The sequence below is a fragment of the Cinclus cinclus genome, chromosome 3 (assembly GCF_963662255.1).
Source record: "Cinclus cinclus chromosome 3, bCinCin1.1, whole genome shotgun sequence".
NCBI lineage: Eukaryota > Metazoa > Chordata > Aves > Passeriformes > Cinclidae > Cinclus > Cinclus cinclus.
Window position 1 is genome coordinate 35556007 of NC_085048.1, and position 12346 is coordinate 35568352.

The window sequence follows — 12346 nt, forward strand, 5'->3', positions numbered from 1 at the left end:
AAGTTGGCTCTCACAGTGTGAGCCTGAAAAAGAGTCACTGCTGAAATTAGCAGCAATGTCAATAGTCTGGATTTTTCTGAATATTACATATTTTTCCTTTTTCTGACATAGGTGTGAGGGAGAGCAGAGGAAGAAGCGTGGGCTTGAAAATGGATGTAGAAGTGGAGAACAGTTCTGAGGGTGGAGCGAGGAAGAGGAACATGGTAGAAGAAAAGGTCCCTTGTTACCACTGTTACCCAGTGTCAGGCACACCAGCCTCAAACAACAGCCATCAATGACAGAAGCCAACATCTTAGCTACATCAGTGGAAGAAAGGAGGTGAGAGGACACAGGAAAGGGAAAGTTAGAGTCTTCCTGTTCGCAGTGGAGACAGGATCAAGCCCTTAAGGAAAAAAAACCAGCAGCCACTTCCACAAGGTGACTGCAGGGAGGAGATCTGTCCCATCACCCTGCTGGGTCCAAGAGCAGCATTATCACAGTTGTATTGCCTTGGCTTTCCCACAGCCATCCCCAGCTCAGGATGAAGGCTCTCTTTTGCAGCTGACAGATGCAGCTCCCAACACCTTCAGGGCTGGGAACCAAGGAATTGCAGAAGATGCTATTTCTCCAAATTAGATAAAACCAGAAGCCTTGGCAGTGGTGCTGTCACTCCTTATCCAGGCATGCTGTTGTGTTACAGTCATGGTGAGCTTGCCCAGAGTGGGAATAGGAGAGGGTGATGAACACAGCAAAAATATCAACACTGAAATCTGTAAGTTTGAATTTTCCTACATAAGTTGCACCTAGTGCTTTCCTAAGAGTCCAATACTGTTTCTCTAGACATCTGCCTTGTTGGTCCAAGAATGGCCATCTCTTTATACCCTGTTGCAAAGCATCAGCTGCTGCAGTGGTACCTCCTCTGATAACCAACGAGGAGAGCTGGAATTGAGATGGCAAAGAACAGCTGCAAGGTAATGTACACTGAGAGATACCGTTTGAATTACCCATATGTATTGCTGGGTTCTGAATTAATTGTAACCATTTAGAAAAAACAAAGGTCCACCCAGCTTACTGAAAACTTGCTATTTTATGCTGGTCATTGTCTCAGACTCTGTGGGGAAGAATTTTTAGTATTATTTTTGTTCCATTATATAAATTGAAGACCTTTGTTCCGTTCTGGTTATTTCAGATTGAAAAAGAGATATGGTAAAAATAACTGGGGCTTGGGGACAGGTGACAAAGAGGATTAGAGGGATGGAAAAGCCAGTGTGTAGAAGAGATTGAGACGTAGGATTTGTCACAGTTCCAGGGTTAGCTGCTCCTCTGACCTCTTTCTAGTGTAGAGGCATGCTCTGCTTCTTCAGGCCCCTGTGGGAGTCTGTCTATCTCCCTGTCCTTTCCCTGCTAACAGCTTCCTGACAGCTTAGTGAACATCTCTTTCAAGGAACTTGCTTTTTAATGTCCAGCATGCTTGGGATCTTTTGACATATAAAGCCAGACTCTGGAAATAGCATCCTCCCAACTCTGGCTGTTTTGTCATGACCCCTACCATGATAATTGCTAATGTGGGGGCACTGTGCAGCCTTCCATCCAGTTTGTTCCGAGCTATTAAACTGAGCCAAGGTTTGCATAGAGTAGTGTCCACTGCCACTCCATCACATACCTTATTCTTAGTGACTTAAAAGCAGCCCTGCATCCTCCACACTCTGGTTCAGTGATGGTGACACATACTCAAAGCTTTTCTCCCTTTTTACAAATAAGGGTTTTGTTTCTCCTTTTCCAGTCAGAGGGATCTTCACCAGACTCCCATTACTTCTCAAATGTGATAGACTGTGACTTAGCAACTTCCTCCACTAGGCCATTTACGACTCATGAATGCATCTCATCAGGTCATGGATTGAATAATGGAATCATAGAATGGGTAGTTTTTGAAGGCACCTCAAAGATCACCCAGTTTCAAACCTTCCTGCTATGGGCAGGGATGCCATTCACTAGATTGAGTTGCTCAAAGCCTCATCGAGCCTGGCCACCCCTTCCAGGGATGGAGCATCCACAACTTCCCTGAGCAACCTGTTCCAGTGTTTCACCACCCTCTGAGTAAAAAAAAAAATTCATTAAATTTTCCCTACTCTTCCTTTTATCACTGATATATCTATAGAAGCTTTTATTGTTGCCCTTGACATCCCTGGCTAGATTCAATTCTATCAGGGTTTTAGCTTTCCTAACCTGATACCTGGCTGTTTGGACTATTTATTCTATTCCTCCCAGGTTACCTGTCCTTGCTTCCTGTTTTGTGTTTGAGTTTGTTCAGGAGCAAATATTTTATCCATGCTGAACTCCTGGCATTTTTGTCTGACTTTCTCTTTGTTGAGATGTATCTCTCCTGAGCTTGGAGGAGGTGATTCATGAATATCAACCAGCTCTCTTGGGCCCTTCTTCCCTCCAAGGCCTTGTCCCACAGTGCTCTATCAAGCAGATCCCTGAAGAGGCCAAAGTCTCTTCTCTGGAAGTCCAGGGTAATGACAGGTATTAGCAAGGGAAATTGCTCTGTTCTTCCCCACTCAAAGCCGCATGGCTGAATGAGCATGATGAGGAGAAGCTCACCTGAGGCTGTTCCAGTTCCCAGGGAAGATGGACTTAAGTACTCCTGAGACACTGAGAGAAATCCACTAGGCTTGTTTCAAGCAAACCTGGAGAGCTGAATCAACCCACCTAGTGCCTCTAATTTCCAAGGATGCTCCAGGTTAGCCTGCTGCCATTAAAAGTAAAGGAAGCACTGAAGAGGGAAGAAGTGATCAGCAATTTTGCCAATATATAAACCTTTTATTTCTAAATGCCCTGGTCTGTGAATGATTTTGTCCCCTGATTTGGTGTCAGTTTGTCTCTCAACTGCCCAAGAGAAAAATCAAAGTGGCATAGGTCCACTTTTGGCTCCCAGTTGCTTACACATATCAAGCTGATGCCACTGAGGTGTGAGTGACACTATTCTTAGGAAAGCAACTAAGAAAAACATTCCAAAAAATCTCCTTGTAGAGGCAACCAACCCTTGTGAAGAGTTAATAGAGAGAGCTGTTTCTGTAAAAAATAAAGAATGAGTTATGCCTTCAAATCTCCTCAACTATGGAAATGTAAAAATATCCTCATTTTTCATTTTTTATATTTGTAAGCCTGTTTTGCAGAACTGCCCTTCTTTTATACAAACACTTACCACGGTACATACCCTTCCTTCCTTTCCTGTCATAAATTATCTTGTGGATATGTTCTGTGAAGTTACTAACTGTACTTTTGCTATTAATCTTGGCTCTAACTTTTTCTAGATTTCGTCTCCTTACCAATCCATCTTAGGTAAGAAAGACAAGAGCTTTGGTCAGGGCTCTTCTCCCCTCCAGGGAGCACCACTCTCTGAAGTGTCTGCAACAATGCACCTTTTAATGATGCTTCCCTTTTGCTTTTACCGGGCTCATTGCAAGGCTTGTACTCCATTTTCCTCTAATAACTCAACTGCCACCATGTTGGTGCTCTTGACACATACATCCTTTCCAAGACTTTTCTGATTTGCCCCATCTGGAGCAGGGAGATGCAAAGCGACTGCCGTGCTCTTGGGAAGTTATAAGGGCTCACCCCTTCAGTGACCTGGAGTATTTCCACAGGGGATACCATCGGCAGCAGCCAGCAGAAGAGCACATGAATTAATGCTCCCTGCAGCTCCCTGGGGTGGTGTTATTCACTCTTTTCCCTGCACATCTTTCTGCAGACAGGAACACATGCATAGTTTGCACCATGTTTACCACCTCAGCCTCTTCCTTTAGTGGACTGTATCAAAATAGAGTCAAAGAAAATTAGTTCCCTATACTAAATGCTAATACAAATAAGAGAACTCTTCAGCTGAGTGAGTTCAGATGGTAAAATAATTGGTGTAACTATACTGAGGATGAATATATGCATGCAGGATGCAGTCAAAACATTTATGTCCTTTACCTCCAAAGCACAAAACTCTACCCAATATGAGCATTTTTGCAGGCTCAGCCAGTGGAAAGAACTGATAAATACTTGAGCAACCCTCATGTATATTTAATCTGATAGGCAAGGGTGGTGGGTGCACACACACACACACACACACACACACACACACACACAAATGCATTTGTGCCTGCTTCTACTGCTATATAGTACTTTTGATGTATTTTAAAATAATAGATACTATACAATCACCTCCCTACCTTGCATACCAGAATAGGAGGGGCAAGGAAGAGCAGCATGATAAGGCAAAGGTCATGCATGAAAATGTAGTATCTGGGATTCTGTTTTATTTTTACAGGTCAGTACCTGATTTTGGTAAAATATGTTAGGAGGCTAGTGTCTTCCTACACCCAGATTGGCTCAGGCATGCCTGTTTCAGAGATAAAGGCAACCCCTGCAGGGTAGGATGGAGTTCAACAGCAACCACATCAAGAACAGAAACCAGTATTTTGTTGAAAATATAATAAAGCCAAGCAAAAGATCCTTCTCTGAACAGCAGGACACAGAAATGTGAGAATAACCCTTCCTGGGAACATCTCCCTTCCCTTCCCTTCCCTTCCCTTCCCTTCCCTTCCCTTCCCTTCCCTTCCCTTCCCTTCCCTTCCCTTCCCTTCCCTTCCCTTCCCTTCCCTTCCCTTCCCTTCCCTTCCCTTCCCTTCCCTTCCCTTCCCTTCCCTTCCCTTCCCTTCCCTTCCCTTCCCTTCCCTTCCCTTCCCTTCCCTTCCCTTCCCTTCCCTTCCCTTCCCTTCCCTTCCCTTCCCTTCCCTTCCCTTCCCTTCCCTTCCCTTCCCTCTTGTCCTCATCCTGAAAATTCCTAAATCCACAAGTTTAGCACTAGAAGTCTTTCCCCCTCTTTTCCTCTCTCTCCATCATTTTATATAACAATTAGTCACCTATATTGCAGGGCATGTTACATCTGGCATGATGATATTTTATATATTGATAAGGCAGGCAAGACCACACAGATAATCCACCCCTTCCTGTTTCCTTAAATATGAGGTCTCAAAAGAATCTTGAAAATTAGGATGGTGGGCTGAGACTCTAAGACTACTATGGCTGACATAGAAATGCTGTGACTGAAGTTGGAGTCTCCCTTGCAAGGCCCAGGCACCACACTCCTCTACTGCATCCTACTAAGCAAGGGAGGTAGTCAGCCATAAGTGAAATCTAGAAATTAAATACTTAGGACACAACATCATTTTTGCTAGGGACACTGCACTATGACCTTGAGAGTTTACTGGAAGTAAAATATTGATCCTCTTCCTTTGGACAGGGTCAGTGGAGGAATGGCCCTGGTGAGACTACCTTCACTGGCCTATTCCCTTGTCAACCCAGGATATGTAGAGAAGGGTAATAGTAATTCCTGACTTGTAAATGGTTACAATTCTTCTCAAGTTTGATAAATCTTAGGGCAAAATCTTCCACTAATTACAGATGAGTGCATGCAAAGCTGGTAGCCTCCAAAACTAGGGGTGTGCATCCCCCCTACCAAGACTCAGTTGGCAGCTACAGACATAAAGTGTGAATTTTAGGGAGGTGCACCCCAGAAAATCTAGGAAAGCTATAGTGCACTTTGTTATGCTTGAAGAGCTTAATCCATTGCAAACAGGGATCAAGTTGCTGATAAGCAATATTCTTACTTAAGGGAGAAAAAAAAAGCCCACTCTGACAAGGTAGAGTTGCAATAAATAATTGATAAAATATATCTACAGCTTGAACAAATCGCTGTCTTCTGGAGGAGGCTGGTGGGTTGCTTTTCCCATCACACTGTAACCTTCCTTCTCAGTCTGAGACTATTAACTTCTGACAAGGTGTGAGGCCTGATTTAGACTGGTCTGATGGAGTGATCTATTGCTGTTACCCACTCCCTCTCTCCTCCTGCTGCTCACTTCTCTGATGGCCACTCCAGCTCACTCCCACAGCTCTGCCAGCAGCTTTTGTATTTCAGCTCTTGGAAGAGTAACCATAATAATGAAAGCTGGACATGGTTTCTCAGCTCACAGGAAATTTTAAAGCTATTTCTCCTGTCTCACCTATGTCACAGGGAACTCTTTTCAATGCCTTTTCAATCCCTCAATCCCTTTTTCTTTCTTTAATGTCACCACTCCCATTGTCGCAGAAATGCCCCGCAAACATGTAAAACCATCTGGCTGCATGCTAGCCCACCATTTCTTGACACCTTTTTCCCTTCTCTCCATCTGATGCCAGCTGAGGGTCGCCTCTCCTGCGGGATCCCCACCCTGGGAACACGGAGGGACTGCGGGAAGCAGAGTGGGATGGGAGTGTCTTCACTCTTGACTTGGACTGCAGAAGGCTGCACGTATTTGGGTAAGTCTTTTTCTAGAGCAACTATGCAGTGCCTTGTCAGGTTCTGAACTTGTCCATTCTTGGACTTCTTTTATTACTCACTGTGAGAAACAAGCCAAAAGCTCCAGAATTTTGGGGATTTTTGCATATCTTTCTCCCCCCCCCCCCCCCCCCTTCAGGTTAAGCCTTTTCTTTTGTTTGTCTGTTGGTGGGTTGTTTTTTTGTTGGTTTTTTTTTGTCTGCACTCTGCAAGCTATTGCCCTTTTCAAACTGCTTGACAGAACACTGCTTTGTGACACAATGTCAGCAAGCAAAATATTGAATGGTTAAATGCTATTTTCTAAAACAATATGGGACAGCTTACCACCAGGAAATGTACCATGGCCAGAGACACTGGGAGAAAAACCATCACCACCTCAACTCAATGCTGGCACTTGATATAACATTAAGACTTAGGGTTGCAATTGTCTTAAACCAGGATTTTGTGACCTAAGAGATATAATGAAAAGGTTTAATTTTTTACAGCTAGTCTTTATACTAGGACAATCTGACAGAGTTTTGCTATTGATTCTGACCTAAAGTGATATTGATATGAAATTTAAATACACGTATAGATAAAGAGGGTGTAAGGACCAGTTAAAATATAGTCCATTAGTGCTTGTTCAGGCAATTTTGTATAATATGATAAAAATTGGACAAGACCTTATTTTGTTTCTGTGTTTGAAGCTGTAGCAGGTATGTGCTTTTTATGTTCCCGTGTCTAATCAATACATCCTGTTTTTTTGGATGGGTGCCAGAGTCACTGTTTAAGGACTGATGGAGCTTAAATGCTGGGACTTTACTTCATAGTGCTGTTTCCCTTCCATTTCTGTATAATCATTGTCATCCTGGAGAGAAAAGGTATTGTATATTGAGGAGCATATTCAGAGGCCTTTTGTGTTTGCTTTCATCATGATAATAACAAAAGTACTGGTGGTAGCAATAATACAAGCAGTAATAAAAATACAAATGCATGTCCTGAATGCATGTCCCTGTTGTGTCTGCACTCTAATCTTTGTAAATGCTGATCATCTTTTGTCTTCCTAGAGCTAGAAGATGCTTTGCTGTTTCAAGTTTTTCTGCGCAGAAACTCTTTTCAAGGTTGAGGCATTGTTGGAAGCTAACAACGGTGGCTTTGAAATATATAATTTAAGCTGGAGAGTGACAAACACCCTACCCTACTCCTGGGAGAGTAGCTGTGCTTTCACTTAATGAGGTAGCTGAAGAGATCTCTGGTCCTTTTCCCACTTTGAGCACAAATGCCAGAGGCAAAATGGTGAGCTTTCCTTGCATGTGTGCAAAGATTCCAAGCTCTGTATCTCTATGCATTTGCAGCTGTTATCACCTTTCTGGAAAGGTCATTTTGACTTGCACAGTTATTAAATTCTGTCTCCTTTGTTCTACCCAGATCAATCCCAGGCCAATGCATTGATGAAGAGATGTCTGATTCTGTGTAAAATGGAGCATGATGGCAAATACTGCAATTTAAACTTGACTGTATTCTGCTTCCTTTTGAGAGCATGGCATCTCTTGGTGGCAGGGTAGCTGGGTCTAGTCTATTGTGACCATTATGCCTGTTAGTACCATGAAAAATTCAAAGTAAGAGTACAGCTGTACCAGTTATGATAACTACCTGGTTCAGTGGCACCAAACAGAGGCAGACAGAGAAGCATCACTTAGTGATTTTTGCATGTGTGGTAGCAATGAACACTCCATCTTCCACAAAAAATGCCTCAACTTGGAAAGCTCATTTGCTTCACAACAATGGCTGTGTCTTCTGCACTATGTTCTTTACAACAGACACTTCTAAAAGGTTCCTGAAAAGAACCTATGTAGCACCCCTGTATGTTATATTCAGAGCATATGCTCAAAGAGAATTCTCTTCTATAAACTCTTCTTTGTGTAGCACTTGGAAAGTAAGCATGCCCAACATTCTAAATATACGGTAAATGTCACATGCACATGGAAGAATTCATCCATGAGATACATTACAGATTTATGATGCACAACTCATTAGGTTTTGTTATCTGATTCACCAAGTTTTCAATGAAGACAGATTGCCAAATAGGAAAAGAGGCGAAGAAAATCTAGTCAATTTATTCTGAAGGATCTATTCTATCCATAGGACATTGTTTTGGGAGAAGTCAGCGTTAAATCTCGGTGTATTCAAATGGTTAATGCCACATTTTGATTTGATGGTACTTGGTTGTCCTTATCAAATTGTATTTATTTTATCAAAGCAAAAGAAACAGAAACTTGTCCAGAAATTGGAAGCCTTGCTCATTAATCTAATGAGAACTGTTTTCTCTTCCCATTTCACTTTCATGCCTGTTGGGGACAAGAAGGCTGTTCGCTTTATCATCGTTGTCCATGCAGCTATCCCACACTGCAGAATCCATGATGACTGCATTTTTGAAAGAGGGTATCCCCAGGGACTATAATTATTCATCTTTCAGGAGACACAAGATCTATAATACACAAGTGCTGCAGACAAGAACTAGTTTACAGGTTTATCTCCTGACTGAAAGTATAATCCATCTTCTCTGGCATGATTTAGGAGGTGCTGCATAAGAAAAGAAAGGAAGTGGGTCAACCCCATTTCAACTTGTATTCCCCTGTTCACATAGGTCTTATTTTTTTAATTTCTCATTGAAGAGAATTAACGCTTGAGTGAACAGAAGAAATGGGCCCAGTTTCCTGTATCATGTAGCACACCTTGTAGCCATTAAGGTTTTGCCTGCACCAGGTTTGGACTCCCTCAGAGCTTTCTTGCCCCAGCAGCGATCCAGCCTGGCATCTACTGTGTTAACAAAAACAGAACAAGGAAGCCCTGTTTCTGGTGGAGATAAAGTGGCTTGGGATCTGGAAACCATGACAACTTCATGAGGTAAGAATCAAGCTATTCATAGAGAACTTGATTGTATCAATGTAATTTTCCTAATGTTTACATGGCAGGCCTAAGCCTCTGAACAGGAATTCCAAAATTTCCCATGTTTCCTCTAATGAATGGTACTTTAAGACACTTCCTTATCCTCTTTTACCAACAAGTCATTCATTTCCCACTATCACCACAGAATAGCCCTGTAGCTATCTCTACAACTCATTTCCCAGGAAAGTTTATTCTGAAGACGGGACTTGAGGTAGTTTAATCCTCTTTGAATGCAATTTAGCATCTAAAGACACTGAAGACACAAGATTGCCATATGTTCATGCATCTGTTTGGAAGTCCAGGTTGGGTGCTTGAAAGAAAATGTGAATGGACATGGCTCCAAACTGAGAACTCATCTGCAGAATAATATCTCATGTATGGCCATGTTGCCTCCCTAGAACTTATTTTTTCACTTTCATCCCCACATATTTCTAATTTCCATGTACACTAAAATCCCCATTGAAAACAACCCATTCCTCTGTGTTTCTTCTCCCCACACCCCACGATAACCATCTGTTATTGTTAAATGGTAAACATAGCTCGTCTTTTTCATTGTGACATAAAATGTTACTCAACAACCCTAAGATATTTGCATTTTCTATAAAAACCTTGGCCAAATCTACTTTCTATGGTCCTACACACAGTCTTGCCTGCTCAGAAGGCACCAAGCACTAAAAAACCTACTAAAGGATTGTTAACAGAGAGAACACAGGGTCTCTAGCAATGGGTACATCAGGAAGCAGGCATCAGTCCTGGGTGCTCACACTGCAAAGTATTTCAAATACCAGAGTAAGACAGGAACAGCTAAACTGTACTCCCGACATCTAAATTTAAGGATTTACGTTTCTTCTGATGCAGCAGATGACATTATTGATTCCGAAAGCAACAGAAGGAGTGTATTGCTCTGCCTTGCTTTTGCCATTAGAGATTAAATCAGCTCTGCTGGGTCTTTGCAGATTAAAAAACCCAAAAAACTCCTAAGAAACTGGTTCAAAATTCAGCAGCAGTCTTAAAGGACCTAGATCCGACTACCTCAATTTTAGCTGTGTTTTTTAAATACCTCTAAAATATACAAAGATGGGTACAAACGCTAAATCTAGGGTTCTTCGAACATATAAATCCAAATATAATTGTTGCTCCTTAAGACTGTCTCTGATTTTGTTAGGCAGAATTACTGATTTTAGTAAGGAGCCATCCTTTGAAATCAATATATGGTCTGGGCAATATTTAGGAAAAACATCCTCATCTCTAATATTTATATTCATTCTATTATGACCACTTGCAGTGAGCTAACTTGAAAATGAGTCTTATTTATTTTTTACCTTTTCACATCAATGAGTGAGCTGGCTTATTTATATGATCATTGGTATCATCATAGTGTCTAGGAGAACTTGCTTACAACTACCATAATTTTCCTGGCTCATGTGCACTTCTCTGCAGACTCTGGAAGGCTGCAGACACTACAAGAAAATAATCATAGGCAAAAAATACCCCAATAAATTAATTAGATAGTTTTCATAAGTCCTAAGTCTTGCAATACAAAGAAATAACCCACAACTAATGAAATTCTGGGCTTCAAACCAAAATTCAGGCTTGAGACCTACTCAGACCATGTTCATTAAATAATATAAGTTTTTCCAAATCTTACTTATTTTTTTGTTATAAAAGCATTTTAGTTTTCAGCTCACCTCCATTTTCATGCAATTTTAGGATGGTAAGCTGCAGCAGGAATTGATTTGTCTGGACTTGCTAATTCTCTGTACCTGCCTCCCATGTTACTGTAGTTTCTCCCTGACACCTGCCCTTCTGTGACATTTTTCTGGGAAGCTGACCACTGTGCTTCAATTTATAAACCCTCCACATGAAGATATCAATTGCCTCCTGGCAACAGGAGCATTCATTATATGTCTTTGGGGGACAAGCACTTTGAACAAAATTTTCTGAGTGGGGGATGCCACTTGCTATTTGTTCTTTAGAAAGGAGGACACTTTTTACCCTTTCTTTCATCAAAATTATTCAAAGGCAGAAACACTGACATTTCTGTCAAAATGGTCGCTCACCAAGAGGTGAAGAGGCAGTTTTAGAAATGACATGTACAACAGTTGTGCCCTGGCTTTTCAGAACAAAAAGAGTCTCTTGAAGGGGAAAAACATATATACATGACTCTGTGTCTCTGATAATTTGTGGGTTTGGCTGTGAGATTTGCTTGAAGCCCTGATGAAGCCCATACTCCAGGGGCATGCTCACTGGTTTCTACATTCTGTCACTTGTTTGCATAAAGAAAAACAGCAATCTTAGTCCTACCAATTATTTTGAAGAACTGAACTGATATGTTTGGGATATTATTAGAGGACTAGACACTAATTCATAGGCCAGTGTGCTCTTGATGCATATCTGCTAGTGCCAAGAGGTTCTAATCATTACAGGACTCAAAAAACGCATGTAAATGACTGCAAATTATAAAACATAATGTTTTGAAGAATACACATTGTAAAATTGACTCCAATAGGACACTTCAATTTTTGGGCACCAGGACACAGAAAGAGGAACTGATAAACAGAAAGCTCATTCTTTCCTAAGAATCTAGAGAGGACCATAAGAAATTCATATAACTTGGGAAAAAAGTTGCTGGATTAAGTAATGAGTGAGGAAACTTCTATTAAGCTATTTTGTTTTCAAGCCTTTTACTTAATTTGTCTCACCCATCAATATCTTAGTTTGTTCTGCTGCTCTGTTCTTGTTGTGATTCAGTTAGTTTCAGGAGGTTGTTTTATTTATTTGTGTTTTATTTATCTGTGTAACAAAGCACGGCTTTGGATCTTGGATACCTTTCTTCTCTATTAATATGCTAGCTTAAAAGAAAATGAGAGGTGCATCCTTCTGAAAGTGTCAGATACTTTGTTGGCCCAACCCAATGATACAACTGATGGAACCAAAAATAAAGCCAAATCAAACTGGCTTCTCAAGGCTGTACATCAAAGAACACATATTAAGTGATGAGTAAAGGTTTTCAGCAGCCTGCCACTATGAGTTAGCCCAGTAATGTACCAAATCTAGAAATACCCACCATTT